This window comes from Onychostoma macrolepis, chromosome 01 (assembly GCF_012432095.1).
Source record: "Onychostoma macrolepis isolate SWU-2019 chromosome 01, ASM1243209v1, whole genome shotgun sequence".
NCBI lineage: Eukaryota > Metazoa > Chordata > Actinopteri > Cypriniformes > Cyprinidae > Onychostoma > Onychostoma macrolepis.
In genome coordinates, this window is record NC_081155.1 from 4,808,271 (window position 1) to 4,826,628 (window position 18,358).

At 36.8% G+C, this 18,358-nt stretch overlaps 1 protein-coding gene across 1 annotated transcript in view; it reads left to right on the top strand.

Moving 5' to 3' along the window:
• The first annotated feature begins 879 nt into the window (after nt 1-879).
• Nucleotides 880-18,358, top strand: part of LOC131537451 (caspase b-like) — an 82,252-nt gene continuing 64,773 nt past the window's right edge. The window contains exon 1 of the mRNA XM_058770905.1: nt 880-1,010. The gene's annotated coding sequence lies outside the window, so the exon portion shown is untranslated. The remainder of the gene's footprint in view (nt 1,011-18,358) is intronic.

The following is an 18,358-nucleotide window of genomic DNA, read 5'->3' on the forward strand; positions in this document are numbered from 1 at the left end:
AGAAAGATATGGGAAAAGTGTCATTTAGAGCGATTTTGTCCTTTAAACAGTTTTGCTATGTTGTACAATTCAGCTAATTATTTAGAAATGTGTTTTAAAAGTGTGAGCCTGTTTTCCAAAGTTATCAAACTGGAATGTGTCTCAATGTACGCACCCATCGAACAGAGATGTGGGAAAAGTATCATTTAGAGCAATTTTTGTCCTTTAAAGAGTTTTGCTATGTTGTACAATTTCAACTAAATACTTAGAAATGTGTTTTGAAAAAGTGTGAGCCTGTTTTCCAAAGTTATCCAACTGGAAGGTGTCTCAATGTACGCACCCATCGAACACAGAGATGTGGGAAAAGTATCATTTAGAGCAATTTTTGTCCTTTAAAGAGTTTTGCTATGTTGTACAATTTCAACTAAATACTTAGAAATGTGTTTTGAAAAAGTGTGAGCCTGTTTTCCAAAGTTATTAAACTGGAAGGTGTCTCAATGTACGCACCCATCGAACAGAGAGATGTGGGAAAAGTATCATTTAGAGCAATTTTTGTCCTTTAACCCCTTAACTGTCACCCACAGTTTTGAACAGAGACATTATAGTGCACTATCCAAACTTAATTTTTTATAATTAATGAATGAAAATATTTTGTAACATGATTTTAATGTACCATTTACATGGTAATGCAATGTCTGATTTTAAAATGGGTTTCAAAGGATGAATTTTGAAATTTTAAGTTTTCTACTGATAAATAATTTCTTATGATTTCTAATTCGTGATAGAGAAAAAGGCAACTAAGAAGACTTTCTGTGACAAAGGTCAGAATTCATGTCATGATGTAGATTTTTTTCAGGTGCACTCTTGTCATAAACAGAGGTGTCAAATCCAGGGTCAGAAAGTAAAAGTCCTGCCATGTGTTTATTCCACCCATGAACTCAGCAGCTGATTTCACCAGAGGAGGAACCAACTCATTCCTTTCAAGTCACAAGCAAGTTTCGAGTCAAATCCCAAGACCTCAATGAGTTGAGGTAATTAAGAGATAATTGAGAGACTAATTAAATGATGATTGTGCATTAGTGATGAACACCTGCTGTTACTGTGAATCACAGAGGATCAGATGTTGATGTTTTATTGGTTAAAATGATACCACCATCATGTAGATCAGTGTTTGCTTTAGTTGGGCTCTTGACCCTTGACTCCTGTGTTAGATCTCTCTGTAGCAATGCATGTGCTGTTGTAAAGCGGAGAGATCAGTGCTGTGCAGTGAGCAACTGTTAGTTGTTTTCATATGATGAGGTAATCATCAGGTGCTTACCTGTTTGCATCCAATATACTGTGTGTATATATATATATATATATATATACATATTCATTTTCATTTTTAATTTATGTTCTGCTTTTGAATAAACAACTCTGTGAAACCACAGTACGCAATGAGTTTACTGCTGTAGCAGTTATAGAGAAAGAATTTTAAATCTAATGCATTTAAATATTTAAACTCCAGTCCTACTCAGACACACACAGACATCAAGAACCAGCGTATGAATCTCAACAATGGTGACAATCAACAAAATGCTTCATGCTGCAATGCATGCTGGGTAACACCACAGTATGAATAATTATTGTCACCACTGTTGAGGATCGTATGATAAGTGTTCATGTCTAAAAGCCTGAGCAATATAATTCTTAATTTTTCCAATATTTAATATTACGATGGCATTTGTTTAATAGTAAATTCCTGCAGTTCTGTAACAGCTGAACGTCAGTAAATAAACCAAAGAGAGACACCTTCATGATGTTCATTCAAGTGACATAAAAGCCAAAAGTGTAAGCTCATCTGCTTCCTCAAGCTTTTAATTCAGCAATGTGCAAATGTTTGTTGTGAAGCAATATTGCAATTGCTTAAAAGCAATCCATTCTCAGTTACTAAAAGGGTCAAGAGCCCAACTAAAGCAAACACTGATCTCCATGATGGTGGCATCATTTTAACCAATAAAACATCAACATCTGATCCTCTGTAATTCTCAATAACAGCAGGTGTTCATCACTAATGCACAATCAACATTTAATTAGTCTCTCAATTATCTCTTAATTACCTCAACTCGTTGAGGTCTTGGGATTTGACTCGAAACTTGCTTGTGACTTGAAAGGAATGAGTTGGTTCCTCCTCTGGTGAAATCAGCTGCTGAGTTCATGGGTGGAATAAACACATGGCAGGACTTTTACTTTCTGACCCTGGATTTGACACCTCTGGTCATAAATTAATCTATTACTTTTCCTACATAATTTTTAACAGAAAAAGTGGTAAAATACCTATTTAGGAGTCTTAGACCTTTCCAACGATATATAGTTTGTCATGATTAGATTAGGATTTAATTGTAAAATAGTGAAGTAAAGGTAGGCGTCCCACAGGGTGGACGGTGACAGTTAAGAGGTTAAAGTTTTAAAGTACAATTTCAACAAATACTTAGAAATGTGTTTAAAAATGTCACAAAGTTATAACTGGAATGTCTCAATGTACAAATAACATGTAAAAGTGTCATTTAAATTTTGTCCTAAATTTTTGCATGTTGTACAATTCAGCTAATTATTTAGAAATGTGTTTTTAAAAGTGTGACTGTTTTCCAAAGTTATTAAACTGGAATGTCTCAATGTAGACATGAACAGAGATGTAAAAGTATCATTCAATTTTGTCCTTTAAAATTTGCTATGTTGTACAATTTCAACTAAATACTTAGAAATGTGTTTTGAAAAATGAGCCTGTTTTAAAGTTATTAAACTGAATGTCTCAATGTACACACCATGAATGAAAGTATAAAAATGTCATTTAGAGTGATTTTGTCCTTTAAAAATTTTGCTATGTTGTACAATTTCAACAAATACAGAAATGTGTGAAAATTACCTGTTTTAAAGTTATTCAATGTCTCAGTATGCACATCAAAGAAAATGTAAAATGTCATTTACATTTTGTCCTTTAAAGAGTTTTGCTATGTTGTACAATTTCAACAATTATTTAGAAATGTTTTAAATTGAGCCTGTTTTACAGTTATCAAACTGAATGTGTCTCAATGACATGTCAAATATCAGAAAGTAAAAAGTCCTGCCATGTGTTTATTACATGAACTCAGCAGCTGAATCAGAGGAGGAAAATCATTCCTTTCAAGTCACAACAAGTTTTTAAGATCAACATTGAGGTAAGATAATTGAGAGACTAATTAAATATTGATTGCATTAGTGATGAATTGTTATACAGAGGATTGATGTTTAAGGTTAAAATGATGCCACATCATGTGATCAGTGTTTGCTTTAGTTGGGCTCTTGACCCTTTTAGTAACTGAATGGATTGCTTTTAAGCAATTGCAATATTTTCACAAACATTTGACATTACTGAATTAAAAGCTTGAAAGCAGATGATTACACTTTTTATTTTACTCACTTGAATGAACATCATGAAGGTGTCTCTTTGGTTTATTTGACGTTCAGCTGTTACAGAACTGCAGGAATTTACTATTAAACAAATGCCATCGTAATATTAAATATTGGAAAAAATTAAGAATTATATTGCTCAGGCTTTTAGACATGAACACTATCATGATCCTCAACAGTGGTGACAATAATTATTCATACTGTATGTTACCAGCATGCATTAAACATTTTGTTATGTCACCATTGTTGAGATTCATAGTTCTTGATGTCTGTGTGTGTCTAAAACTGAGTTTAAATATTTAAATGCATTAGATTTAAAATTCTTTCATAACTACTACAAGTAAATTCATTGTATGTCAAACAAATTAACACCACGATTACCTCATCATATGAAAACAACTAACAGTTGCTCACTGCACAACACTGATCTAACACAACAGCACATGCATTGCTAGAGATCTAACACAAGTCAAGGGTCAAGAGCCCAACTAAAGCAAACACTGATCTACATGATGGTGGTATCATTTTAACCAATAAAACATCAACATCTGATCCTCTGTAATTCTCAATAACAGCAGGTGTTCATCACTAATCATCATTTAATTAGTCTCTCAATTGTCTTAATTACCTCAACTCGTTGAGGTCTTGATGACTAAACTTGCTGTGACTTGAGGAATGAGTTGGTTCCTCCTCTGGTGAAATCAGCTGCTGTTCATGGGTGGAATAAACACATGGCAGGACTTTTACTTTCTGACCCTATTTGACACCTCTGTCAATGAAAAAACTTTGAATACAATGTTTAAAATTCACATGAAAAGCAATTTAAAATATGTGAGTGACAATTTATTCATAAAACATCTTAAAGAAATTTAGCCATTATGATGTTGAAAATACCAACAATAAAACATTTGCTGTGATTGAGTTTTGTCAAGAATCTGATGGATTCAGTGCCATACAGTGATATTCAGGACTGTAAACATCAATAGTAACATGGTGTGATATTGTCAGAGTGTAATGTTAAATAAAGATTTCATACAAGGAAAAACATAAAAGTTATTTTGTGTCATCTCAACTCAACACTTAGAACACTGTTCATGGTGTTTACTTAAAACCAAACAAACAAACAAGTTGAATAAAACAGGAAGACATCTGCAGTATGTTATGTATAGACAAAATGTTAATTTAAGCAGTACATGCTTTCAAAACTATGAAATAAATCATATATTGTTAATCAACACAGTTCTTGTCATTTGAACAAAGAAATAATAGCATTATAAATTGAAATTACATTTTTATGTTCAGATGATTAGATTTAGTTGTATGTTATTTACAAATACAAGTTCATTATTTGTCATTTTACGTCTCTTCAAGCATAATTATATTGCAGTTTTTTTATTTTTATTGTTGAAGCATTAGAACATACTGTGATATTTGATACAAGTAATTGTCTCTTTATGGTTAAAAAAAAAAAAGAACTTTTAGACAGTTATCTTGCTTTGCTCACATTGACATTGACATTTTGAAATATGCCATTAAAACAATACTTCATTTGTGATTGTGAAAAAGCTAGTAGGTTGACAATGATGTCGCTGTATTTCAAAAGAAACATGTTTGCACATATAATTAGAAAGTTATTGAACAACAAATGTTGTGAATATTTGTGAATGTGCAATATGAAACTTTACCCAATTTGTCTGATTATATTATTGTGTGTGTGTGTGTGTGTCAGTCTGATATCACAATTTGCATTTAAACATGAAGCTGGTTTTCAACTTAGCATAGACCAGGTAAGAAAAAGTAATCACAAAAAATATTGAAGAAATGTACAGGAACATTATTACACTATTCATAATATGTTGTGTAATTAAATAATTAAAATTCACTAACAAAGTACAAAATACATAACTTTTAAAACAGATCAGATAATGCAATGTTAAATAAATAAATAAATAAATAACTGCTGCATGACATTTAATGAACCTAAATATTGAGAAAATGTTTGACAGTCACAAAGTATATACTTACAAAGCCAAATGTGATTTACTGTGCTGTTTTTTTCTTTTTTTTTCTTTCAGCTATGAACACAAACAAACAAGAAAAATTAATATCAGATAATGTTTCAAAATGAACATGCAAATCAAGATATGACTGTGACTGATCATTACAACAATATGACAATCTGAAAAAAGAAAAAAAGAATAAATATTTTCATTTTGAAAATGTATAACAGATATGACTTTTATTTCTTTGGTGACACATGTTTTACTTAAGATTATTTATTATTACAGAAATAAATTATTTTACTGTTATTATCTCATAAATACTACATTCTTTGAGTCTTCTGTCTCTGTGTTAAACAGTGAAAAAAAAAAAATTTGTACATGTGTGTTTGAACAAATCTGAGACAACACTGATTAAATGTGAAAATATTAATTGTAAATGCTACATTTTTTAAACTAACGTTATGTGAATGTGAAACAAAATTTTTCAATTTAGCAGATCCAAATCTAACAATGCTCTTAGACTTATATTACTGAAAACACAAAATAAACACTGTTTGAACAGTGAACAGTCTTATGGTACATTTAAATGACACTCATTTTATACTTGTGTCACAAAAAATACTTTATCATAAGCTCTGTCACTATCAGAATGCTGTTATTGATGAACATATAACCTGTTCTTCTTTATTCTGATGAAATAGTTGTTACATTTATATCATTGATTTTTTTTATTATCAGGAAAAATTTAACATGAAATGATTGTAGCCTGGCTTAGATTATTTAAAAAAATTAAAAAAAATGAAATAAATTAACACACAGTTTGTTTTGTGAAAATAATCTCATACAATGGTTTTATACTGTACAAACTGTATTTGTATTTAAATACATAAAAATTACAGGAGACTTTCTGATTTCAGATTTTCAATACACTTCATCTGTGTGATTTATAATTTTTAAAAGAAAATACATCAATGTAGATGTCACCTTCATTGAATACCTGTCATATTGTCATTATACACATATGTCCTGATTTGTCACAAAAATGCAATTTCACTGCAGAACAAAATATACACTGTAAATTGTTGTTAAATAACAGTAATGTACTGGCAGCAGAGTTGCCAGTAATGTTTTAATTACAATTGTTAATTTACAGTAATTTTTACAGCATGTTACTGTTGCTACCATGTTAACTCTGCTCAATTGGTTAAACAGTTCAGTTTTTATTCATACATTAGTAGAATTTATATTTCACTGAGAATAAATATTTCTCAGTATAAAACTTGAAATTAAATAACTAAAAACATCTTTAACTCAAATGTTGATCATCATGCTATAATACACATGCATGTGTTGAAGTACTTAAACATCATAACTGTTAAACAACTGCACAGTTGACTTTAAAAAAAACAACAAAAAAACAAAGCAGAGAACATGTGTTTGGCTCATCATTGACTGAAGCACAGGCTCTACACTTCACAATGGTGACCCACAAAACTACATTAAACTAACAGATCTCTCTTGTACAAAAACACATAAAACAGTTCAGTTTAATATTTACTCTTTGTTCATGACTTTGATAATGTTTCTGTGGTTGTTCACTAATATTTCAGTAAAAATAATTTTTTTCGTTTGGTTAACCCTTAACTGTCTCACAGTTTTGAACAGAACATTATAGTGCACTATCCAAACTTAATTTTTATAATTCATGAATGAAAATATTTTGTAACATGATTTTAATGTACCATTTACATGGTAATGCAATGTCTGATTTTAAAATGGGTTTCAAAGGATGAATTTTGAAATTTTAAGTTTTCTACTGATAAATAATTTCTTATGATTTCTAATTTGATAGAAAAAGGCAACTAAGAAGACTTTCTGTGACAAAGGTCAGAATTCATGTCATGATGTAGATTTTTCAGGTGCACTCTTGTCATAAACAGAGGTGTCAAATCCAGGGTCAGAAAGTAAAGTCCTGCCATGTGTTTATTCCACCCATGAACTCAGCAGCTGATTTCACCAGAGGAGGAACCAACTCATTCCTTTCAAGTCACAAGCAAGTTTCGAGTCAAATCCCAAGACCTCAACGAGTTGAGGTAATTAAAGATAATTGAGAGACTAATTAAATGATGATTGTGCATTAGTGATGAACACCTGCTGTTACTGTGAATCACAGAGGATCAGATGTTGATGTTTTATTGGTTAAAATGATACCACCATCATGTAGATCAGTGTTTGCTTTAGTTGGGCTCTTGACCCTTGACTCCTGTGTTAGATCTCTGTAGCAATGCATGTGCTGTTGTAAAGCGGAGAGATCAGTGCTGTGCAGTGAGCAACTGTTAGTTGTTTTCATATGATGAGGTAATCATCAGGTGCCTGTTTGCATCAATATACTGTGTGTATATATATATATATATACACATACAACATTTTTCATTTTTTAATTTATGTTCTGCTTTTGAATAAACAACTGTGAAACCACAGTACGCAATGAATTTACTGCTGTAGTTATAGAAAAATTTTAAATCTAATGCATTTAAATATTTAAACTCCAGTCCTACTCAGACACACACAGACATCAAGAACCAGCGTATGAATCTCAACAATGGTGACAATCAACAAAATGCATGCTGCAATGCATGCTGTACAGTATGAATAATTATTGTCACCACTGTTGAGGATCGTATGATAAGTGTTCATGTCTAAAAGCCTGAGCAATATAATTCTTAATTTTTTCCAAATATTACGATGGCATTTGTTTAATAGTAAATTCCTGCAGTTCTGTAACAGCTGAACGTCAGTAAATAAACCAAAGAGACACCTTCATGATGTTCATTCAAGTGACATAAAAGCCAAAAGTGTAAGCTCATCTGCTTCTCAAGCTTTTAATTCAGCAATGTGCAAATGTTTGTTGTGAAACAATATTTGCTTAAAAGCAATCCATTCTCAGTTACTAAAAGGGTCAAGAGCCCAACTAAAGCAAACACTGATCTCCATGATGGTGGCATCATTTTAACCAATAAAACATCAACATCTGATCCTCTGTAATTCTCAATAACAGCAGGTGTTCATCACTAATGCACAATCAACATTTAATTAGTCTCTCAATTATCTCTTAATTACCTCAACTCGTTGAGGTCTTGGGATTTGACTCGAAACTTGCTTGTGACTTGAAAGGAATGAGTTGGTTCCTCCTCTGGTGAAATCAGCTGCTGAGTTCATGGGTGGAATAAACACATGGCAGGACTTTACTTTCTGACCCTGGATTTGACACCTCTGGTCATAAATTAATCTATTACTTTTCCTACATAATTTTTAACAGAAAAGTGGTAAAATACCTATTTAGAGTCTTAGACCTTTCCAACGATATATAGTTTGTCATGATTAGATTAGGATTTAATTGTAAAATAGTGAAAAGTAGGCGTCCCACAGGGTGGACGGTGACAGTTAAGAGGTTAATCTGACTGTTACATTTTACAGTAAATTGCTGTTTTTTGAAATAAAATTACTGGCAACATGTTGCCAGTAATAACTGTTTTCATTGTTGTTAAATTAATTACAGTTTATTGCTGTTAATCATTTCATGCTGTTTTCTTCTTACATTTTTTAATTTCACAACAAAATTCAGTTTTAAATGAACACTTATAATGTGTCACTATTTAGAGTAACACTGATCAGTGCTGAAATTTAATGAGATAATTCTGTGATTAATTAATGATGATTGTGCTAGTGATGAACAGATGCTGTTACAGCAGAATCACTGAATGAAAGAGAAACACAAGAACACAACTGACTTCATCAATTAGATGAAATCAACTGAAAGAAAGACATTAAACCTCTCAAGATCTGATTAAACAGCTCCTAAATCAGCATTACTTACAAATTACTAACCAGACTGATGATATTTCTGTCAGTTCACAGAAATCAAGTTGTTGACCATGATGGAGATCAGTTTGTTAGTTGGGCTCTTGAACCTTGACTTCTTAAGTCAATTGTCTTTGGCTGTTGTAAAATGTTTCAAAGCACTGTTATTATGCAAAAGAACCAAAGCAAAATCTGTAATATTATTATTAGTTGTGTTTTGTTAATATTGAACATCATCAAGCATTATATTTTTTTCAGTGTTTCTTATGTCAAAGTGGTGTAATAACAGCCTGATTTGCTCAGCTTAAATCATTGTTAAAAACATTACTGACAACTAAAAAAAAAAAACTCTCTATGAAACACACATGAATCAAATGAATCTCAACAGTGGTGACAATCAACCAAAATAAATAAGATCAACTCTGAACATCACAAAACATACTAATATAAAACACAAAACAAAAGCAATTATAAAATCAAATATAAAGAATTAGAAAATGAGACAATTCAATAATTTATTCACGTTGCAATGCATGAAGTCATGGTGAGTTTTGTACTGTGATTTACATGCATTGCAGCATGATTTTGACTCACCATTGTTGAGATTCATATGCTGATTCTTGATGTCTGTAATCTGTATGCCTAGTACTGAATTTTGTGTATAAGATGTTTTACAATTTTTCATAATCTTGTTTTGTTGTATCAATATCAGAACATGAACTAATGAAAAAAGCCACAACACTTCATTAAAACAATAAGGTCAAAAGCAGGCTGCTTCATGATGATTAACACAAACACATTTTTAAATTTTTTTTGGTTTTTATTGTTATAACATATGCTTTTACTAACACATATAACAACCAAAAAAAAGTCAAGGGTCAAACAACTAAGCACTGATGCCATAATGGTGATCACAAAACATTTTCAATAAAGTATCTAAATGTCTATAATTCTCAAGTAATTTTATAGATATGTGGCATAAATAAAGTCAAACACAATACTGTTTATTGTTTAATCATTCTGCTGTTGTATTTCAATTGATTTCATCTAAAACTTGAAGTCAGTTGTAGTTCATTTTTCTCTTTTCTCAGTGATGCTTGTTCACAGCAGCTGTTCATCTCTGGTCATTAGTGTTGTTCTCTCTGTCATACTATATTAGATTAAACTCATGTAATAGTGAATGATTTGTGATTTGAAACACAGCCTCTGGTCATTGAGAGCTGTTACTTCAAACTGCAGAGATACTTTAAACAACAAATATTAGAATTCATTATTTTTTAATTTACTGTTGTAATGAAAACAGGATGATACTGTCAGAATATGGCCTAACAGCAATTTTACAGTGTCAAAAAAAACACACACATACATAAAAAAACACATATATATATATATATATATATATATTATTTTTGTTATTAATAATAAAGTTTCACTGATTTCAGAAGATTTGCTGTGGTACTTTATTTGGACATATTCAAATCACTATTTGATCTGAAATCATATTTTTGTAAAGTTTACCACTTCTTACTGATATCAGTTTTGCAATCACACACAGTCAGAAATGTCAATTTAGATTAAGGCATTTTTTAAATGATAAGCAAAGTCCATTGAGGTCAGCCTAAAAATTTATAGAAATATTAAAATAATAATAAAATTGAATAAATAACTTTGACAGGCAAAAGGTTTACAACTCTAAATATTTAAAAATATATATTTTTGTAATTTTATAATTCACTAACTGATTGATTTGTGTGTCAGTTTTATTTTATTTATTTTTAATCATTAACCAAATATTCAGATAAGGAGCAAATAAGGAGTAAAATGAATTTTTACATTTAGGACTGAGACTTCTACAGTGCTGAATATTCTAAATGTGCTTTATCAGAATACCAGATACAGATCAAAACTGTAAATCAAACCATTACTGAGATGTAATTAAAGCAGTGAGACATGATTATGATTTCTACCTATGCTTACCAGCATATGCTGAGATGCTTAGCATCAAAGACCACTGGTGAAAGAATCACCAGCAAAACATGAAGCATCAAGCTGACCATGCTGGTTGACCAGCAGAATGACCAGCATCACCAGCAAGAACAGGCTGGTAGACCAGCATCACCAGCAAGACCAGTAGAAGCATCAAGCTGACATGCTGGTTGACCAAATCAAACAAGACCAGGCTGGTAGTCTCAAGACTGGTTTTCACCAGCAAGAAGGCTGGTAGAAGCATCACCATAAGACCAGGCTGGTTGACCAGCATCACCAGAAGACCACTGGTAGAAGCATCACCAGCAAGACCAGGCTGGTTGACCAGCATCACCAAAACTGGTTGACCAGTATCACCAGCAACCAGTAGACCAGCATCACCAGCAAGACCATGCTGGTTGAAAATAAAAAGACCAGGCTGGTAGAAGCATCACCAGCAAGAATAGACCAGCATTAAGAATTTGTCATCACCAGCATTTTATTTTATCACCAGCAGACCAGTGACCAGCATCACCAGAGTTATAACATCAAAAAGACCAGGCTGGTCAGCATTTAGCAAGACCATACCAGCATCACCAGCAAGACCACTGGTTGACCAGCATGAGCAAGACCAGGCTGGTTGACCAGTATCTCAGCAAGACCAGTAGACCAGCATCACCAGCAAGACCATGCTGGTTGACCAGCATCACCAGCAAGACCAGGCTGGTAGACCAGCATCACCAACAAGACTGGTAGACCAGCATCAAAGACATGGTAGAATTGAAAACCAGGCTGGTTGACCAGCATCACCAAAAGGCCAGGCTGGTTGATATCACCAGCAAGACCAGTAGAAAATCACCAGCAAGACCATGCTGGTTGTTTATCACCACAAGACCAATGGTAGACCAGCATCACCAGCAAGACCAGGCTGGTAGCAGCACCAGCAAGACCAGGCTGGTGAAAAATCACCAGCAGAAGGCTGGTTGACCAGCATCTTAAGACCATGGTTGACCAAAAGCAAGACCAGTAGACCAGCATCACCAGCAAGAGCTGGTTGAAGATCACCAAAAGAACTGGTTGACCAGCATCTAAGACTGGTAGACCAGCATCACCAGCAAGACCAGGCTGGTTGACCAGCATCACCAGCAACTGGTTGACCAGTTCAAGACCAGTAGACCAGCATCACCAGCAAGACCATGCTTGACCAGCATCAAAAGACCAGGCTGGTAAAGCATCACCAGCAAGACCACTGGTAGAAGCATAAAGACCACTTTAAGTATCACCAGTCAGTCAAATTTAATGCTGGTTATAAAGCAAATTATTTGATATCACCAGCAAGAAGTAGACCAAATCACCAGCAAGACCTGATTGACCAGCATCACCAGCAAGACCAGGCTGAGCATCACCATATGATACCAGCATCACCAGCAACAGGCTGGTACCCATCACTCAGACACTGGTTGACCAGTATCACCAGCAAGATAGACCAGCATCAAGCAAGACCATGCTGGTTGACATCACCAAAGACCAGGCTGGTGAACCAGCATCACCAGCAAGACCAGGCTGGTAGAAGCATCACCAGCAAGACCAGGCTGGTAACCAGCATCACCAGCAAGACCAGGCTGGTTGAATCACCAGCAAGACCAGGCTGGTTGACCAGTATCACCAACAAGATATAAAGCATCAGCAAGACCATGCTTTTGACCAGCATCACCAGTACCATGGTTGTGTACCAGCAAGACCATGGTAGAAGCATCACCAGCAAGATGGTTGAAAAATCACCAAAGGAATCTGCAGTGCATGCTAATGACCAGTATTGACAATCCGCTGGACTTGTGTTTTATGCAGGTAACAGCGGTGAATACGAGCCACCCCAGTACGACCTGTATATGTTGTTCTTTATCCGACTCCTGGAAGCGATTAGATGTCTGGCTATAACTTTTGGTCCTGACTAACAGGAGTCATATAAGGTTTTCCACCCGTACTCAATGGGACAACAGAGAAACTGTTGCTGATTTAGCAGTCACGCAGAATCTGAACCTCTAAACCAAATTGGCAGGTGTAGTGATTTTTTTACGCATGTAAAGTGCTGCCTAATGGATTTTCAAGGACTGCATGAGTTCCGGACTGACAGTGGCCATTACTTGTGCAAAAGAATTACCCAAAAAGGTAACTTTTGGTATACTGATGTCCAGAGTCTATGTGTCTGATATTTAGCGCTGAGATACTCCATCGTGGCAGACCTCGCAATAGTGAAAATGTCTCATTTACGCCAAAACTGGCAGAAGAACTGCACTGTTGGGCTGAGGGCTTTAAAGAGGGCCTGGGGCATCAGGCAGCTGGACATATTTACCCATATGGGATAATGCTGAAATTCAGGTTTCGATGACCAGGGCATTTTTGTGTAGGGTTTTAAATGGGACTGGCAGTTTCTTTTTAAAAGTTCACCACTTTCCAGGTGATTTTAGTCTGCTTTTGTTGCTAACATGGTAAAATAGGGGGTTCGGACATGGTGGTCTCCCTGGACGTGCACTAACAGTGTGATCCCGAATAAGGGCTACCTGAGTTGGCTAAATTGTATTTGAAGGGGTGACTCCTTTTTAAGTTTGCATAACTTTGGACATACGTTCAAAACAGGAAGTGGACCGCTTTAGAGCTCTCGGGGTCTACGGGTTAATGCAGCGTTTATGGTAACATTTTAACCTGAATGTGGCAAGGGGCAACCATAATACCTGGTCTCATATGAGGTTCTTAGGGACGGGCCAGTGCCAGATGGCGGTGATTTTACCCATTATTGGGACATGTAGATTCTTTACCTATCGAGGCTAATCAGGTATTGACTGACCCAACTTTTAGGGTAGGTCGACAATCATAAAGGGGGACCATTACTTGACCGAAGATTTAGTCCACCGTCGGAGTACATACTTACCTGCATCACCAGCAGTATTGACTGACCATATGGAGAGGCATAATAGGGTACTGAAATTCCTGCACATCGTGTAAAGTACTGGGATGTCTAGAGGTCCGATAACAATGCATGAAGCGTACTGCTGTTAAGCGCCTGGTCTTATAAAATAAAAGCCTCCGACCGAAGCGAAACTGATTCCGAATGTACTGGGCATATTACTCTTCTACAAAAGGGTACATTTTTCAGGAACTCGTTAACCCCCACTGGAGACGGTGGCGGATGGGGGCTCTGGGGACTATCGCAAAACCCGGAGTTGCGATCAATTACTGGCAAAAGCCCCACTTTCTAAATGCGGTGATTTACTTTTGCCCCAAGTTTCCAAAAATGGGTGTTCTAATGTCCGAAACTTCGAGCCTCCGAAAAGCAGTACTTCCCATTGCGGACCCTAATTAAATGATGTAAAAACTGGATGGGGTTGAACCAATAGAACACTTCAAAACCAAAAAGCACCGTTGAAAAGAATCCATACTTTTTGAGTAGGGTACACTGTAGATCTTTAATGTGTCAAAACCCGCTAGCATAGGACAGGGGTGAATCTATTTTGCTTCAGGTTGAAGGTTTTAGGGTCCAACATTTTGGCTATTCGGACTAAAGTAGAAATACCATATGAAATTTAGGGTCTTCGGGATCCCCTAAAAGCGAGTCAAAACTGCCTTTTTAATTTCAGAGGCAGCATAACATCTTTTTTGTTTGAGCTCTATGTTCAGTGACAAAGCTTTTTTTGGCAAACATGCCCTCTCTATAAAATACGATCTCATAAGAACTGTTCTTCTTTGATTTAGGCTCTAAAGGACCGGAGTTTTTTGACATATAACCGCCCTCCACGTTTTTTGTCACGTAAGTCCTATCACAGGTTTTTAACCAGAAACCCCATTGTTTCACTGTTCAAAAGATAGCCCAATAATGAGTGTGAGCCATTTGACGTTCTATTGGTTTTTTAAAATGAGTTTTCAATCGGGTTTTGCTTACTTCTCGAAACACATAAGTTTGATCATTTATGAGGTGTTGATCTTACGCACGTATGTGTGACAAGGCAGGAATTTGGTCGGCTTTTCCAGGCTCCATTTAAGAACGGCAAAATAGCACCATTGGTCTTATTTCGGACTTTGTCATGAGAACCCTTCCCGACTCCTGTGGGTTTGCTTGGAAATGACTTCCTCAAGATAGCCAGGCGGTAAATGCTGATTCAAAAACTTACACTTTTCGAAGTCACCATTTTAAGTTGGTTTTGCTCAGTGGTATAGCCTAGTTGTTCATTTGCGAAAAAATCTGGTTTTGCAGAAGATGTGGCTATACGGGTGATTACGTTGCTATGTAACCAGGGCCCTGCCAGGGCTAGGGGACTCTGACGGAAAGTGGTCCAGATCCATGTCCAAGGCTTCATATGGGAAATCCACTGGGAGTTGCCTGAATTGTATAAAGGGCACTTGACGGTTCAGATGTGTCCATGCCGTTTACTTCAGTTTAAGTTCAGGACTCCCTTAAGAAAATCGCAATCCTTTTACTCCGAGGAAAACAGGATAGCCAATAAACTCAGTGTCATGCAGTGAGTGAGCCAGAGTGTTGATCCTCAGGCCGTTGACAGCTTTCCGTCAGTACACTTAAAAAGGTGGCAATAGTTACAACTTTGCAAAGCTTAACCCTCCAGGGTGGAGTCATCTGGTGCAGTGTTCACTCCAAAGGGGCCCACTTGGAAGGGATAACCCCTTGATGTTTTGCCCCTGGCATTTTCGCTGCCCAAACCGCGAGGAACCAGCATCACCAGCAAGGCCAGGCTGGTTGACCAGCATCACCAGTAAGACCATGCTGGTTGACCAGTATCACCAGCAAGACCAGGCTGGTAGACCAGCATCACCACCAAGACCAGGCTGGTTGACCAGCATCACCAGCAAGACCAGTAGACCAGCATCACCAGCAAGACCAGTAGACCAGCATCACCAGCAAGGCCAGGCTGGTTGACCAGCATCACCAGCAAGACCATGCTGGTTGACCAGTATCACCAGCAAGACCATGCTGGTTGACCAGTATCACCAGCAAGACCAGGCTGGTAGACCAGCATCACCAGCAAGGCCAGGCTGGTTGACCAGTATCACCAGCAAGACCAGTAGACCAGAATCACCAGCAAGACCATGCTGGTTGACCAGTATCACCAGCAAGACCAGTAGACCAGAATCACCAGCAAGACCAGTAGACCAGAATCACCAGCAAGACCATGCTGGTAGACCAGCATCACCAGTAAGACCATGCTGGTTGACCAGCATCACCAGCAAGGCCAGGCTGGTTGACCAGCATCACCAACAAGACCATGCTGGTTGACCAGTATCACCAGCAAGACCAGGCTGGTTGACCAGTATCACCAGCAAGACCATGCTGGTTGACCAGCATCACCAACAAGACCAGGCTGGTTGACCAGTATCACCAGCAAGACCATGCTGGTTGACCAGCATCACCAGCAAGGCCAGGCTGGTTGACCAGTATCACCAGCAAGACCATGCTGGTTGACCAGCATCACCAGCAAGACCAGTAGACCAGCATCACCAGTAAGACCATGCTGGTAGACCAGCATCACCAACAAGACCAGGCTGGTAGACCAGCATCACCAGCAAGACCATGCTGGTAGACCAGCATCACCAACAAGACCATGCTGGTTGACCAGTATCACCAGCAAGACCATGCTGGTAGACCAGCATCACCAACAAGACCATGCTGGTAGACCAGCATCACCAACAAGACCATGCTGGTAGACCAGCATCACCAGCAAGGCCAGGCTGGTTGACCAGCATCACCAGTAAGACCATGCTGGTTGACCAGCATCACCAGTAAGACCATGCTGGTAGACCAGCATCACCAACAAGACCATGCTGGTTGACCAGCATCACCAACAAGACCAGGCTGGTTGACCAGCATCACCAGCAAGACCAGGCTGGTTGACCAGCATCACCAGCAAGACCATGCTGGTTGACCAGCATCACCAGTAAGACCATGCTGGTTGACCAGCATCACCAACAAGACCAGGCTGGTAGACCAGCATGGTCTTGCTGGTCCACCAGCTAAACCAGCACCAAACCAGCATATACCAGCATAGACCAGCATAAACCAGCATAGGAATTACGCTGGTCTATGCTGGTTTTTCAAGCAGGGATGGTTATTTACAGATATCTATGTTTATGTCTTTCGGCTGTCAAACTTGTATTTTTGCAGAGGGCACCTTATCAGTGCTGTGACACTTGAACAAATGAACTGAGCATGCGCAACCCGACCTATAAACAAACGAGTTGACTTATTGTAGTTGTAGAATATTTTTCTGGAGTTTTGCTTCTGGGTTCTTGCTCGAATCTGTTGTTGACTTGCGTTTGTGCAGTTCAGTTGGGAAGTTGAGAGGGCAGTTCCAGTTAGCAATAAAGATAATTTACTTATAGGTGGCTGTCGCATTCGTTGGCTTGTCGGCTGTAGAACGGTGATTTATAGCGTAATTTAGTCTTTGATTTTAGTGTGGTTTTGTATTTTTATTTTTTATTAATGTTCTTTTTTTGCGTCAGTTGGAATTTATACCTGATATAGTGCCAATTTTCTCCCCTTTATAGAGGTGCGCCACAGCAGCTGACCTTCAAGCGACACACACCATACCTGGGAGCCCACGACTAATTGTGCTTGGTAAGTGTACTCTCTTAAAATCTTGTATATGTAACTACTTTAACTGTGTACTTTGTACCTCTGTACTTTGTTTGTTTGTTTGTTTTTTCTGGTTTCTGTCTATATTAAGGATTTTTCTTATGTTGTGTTCCTCCATTTAAATTTCAGTGGAGTATTTTTGTAAGGGTGTCTTGTTGGCTTTATGCTTGCTGCGGTACTCGGTGTTACCAGTATTACATTACACTGATGTTCTGCCCCCATTGTCGTTTTTGCCTTTTTATATAGAATTGTTTTGTTTTTGTTCAGTGCGGTCCGCGATTCATGTTAGTTTCAATCCCTATAATCAAATTAAGCGGCCATCTCCCATTGCCAATGTTGTTGATGTATATGTAACAGAACTATCCTTAATGTTCACATCCACAACTCGGGTTGAGAAGTTATGAATTAAAGAATGAGTTCATGTACTCTTACATATTCAAATATAGTTTAACCCCTTAACTGTCACTCACAGTTTTGAACA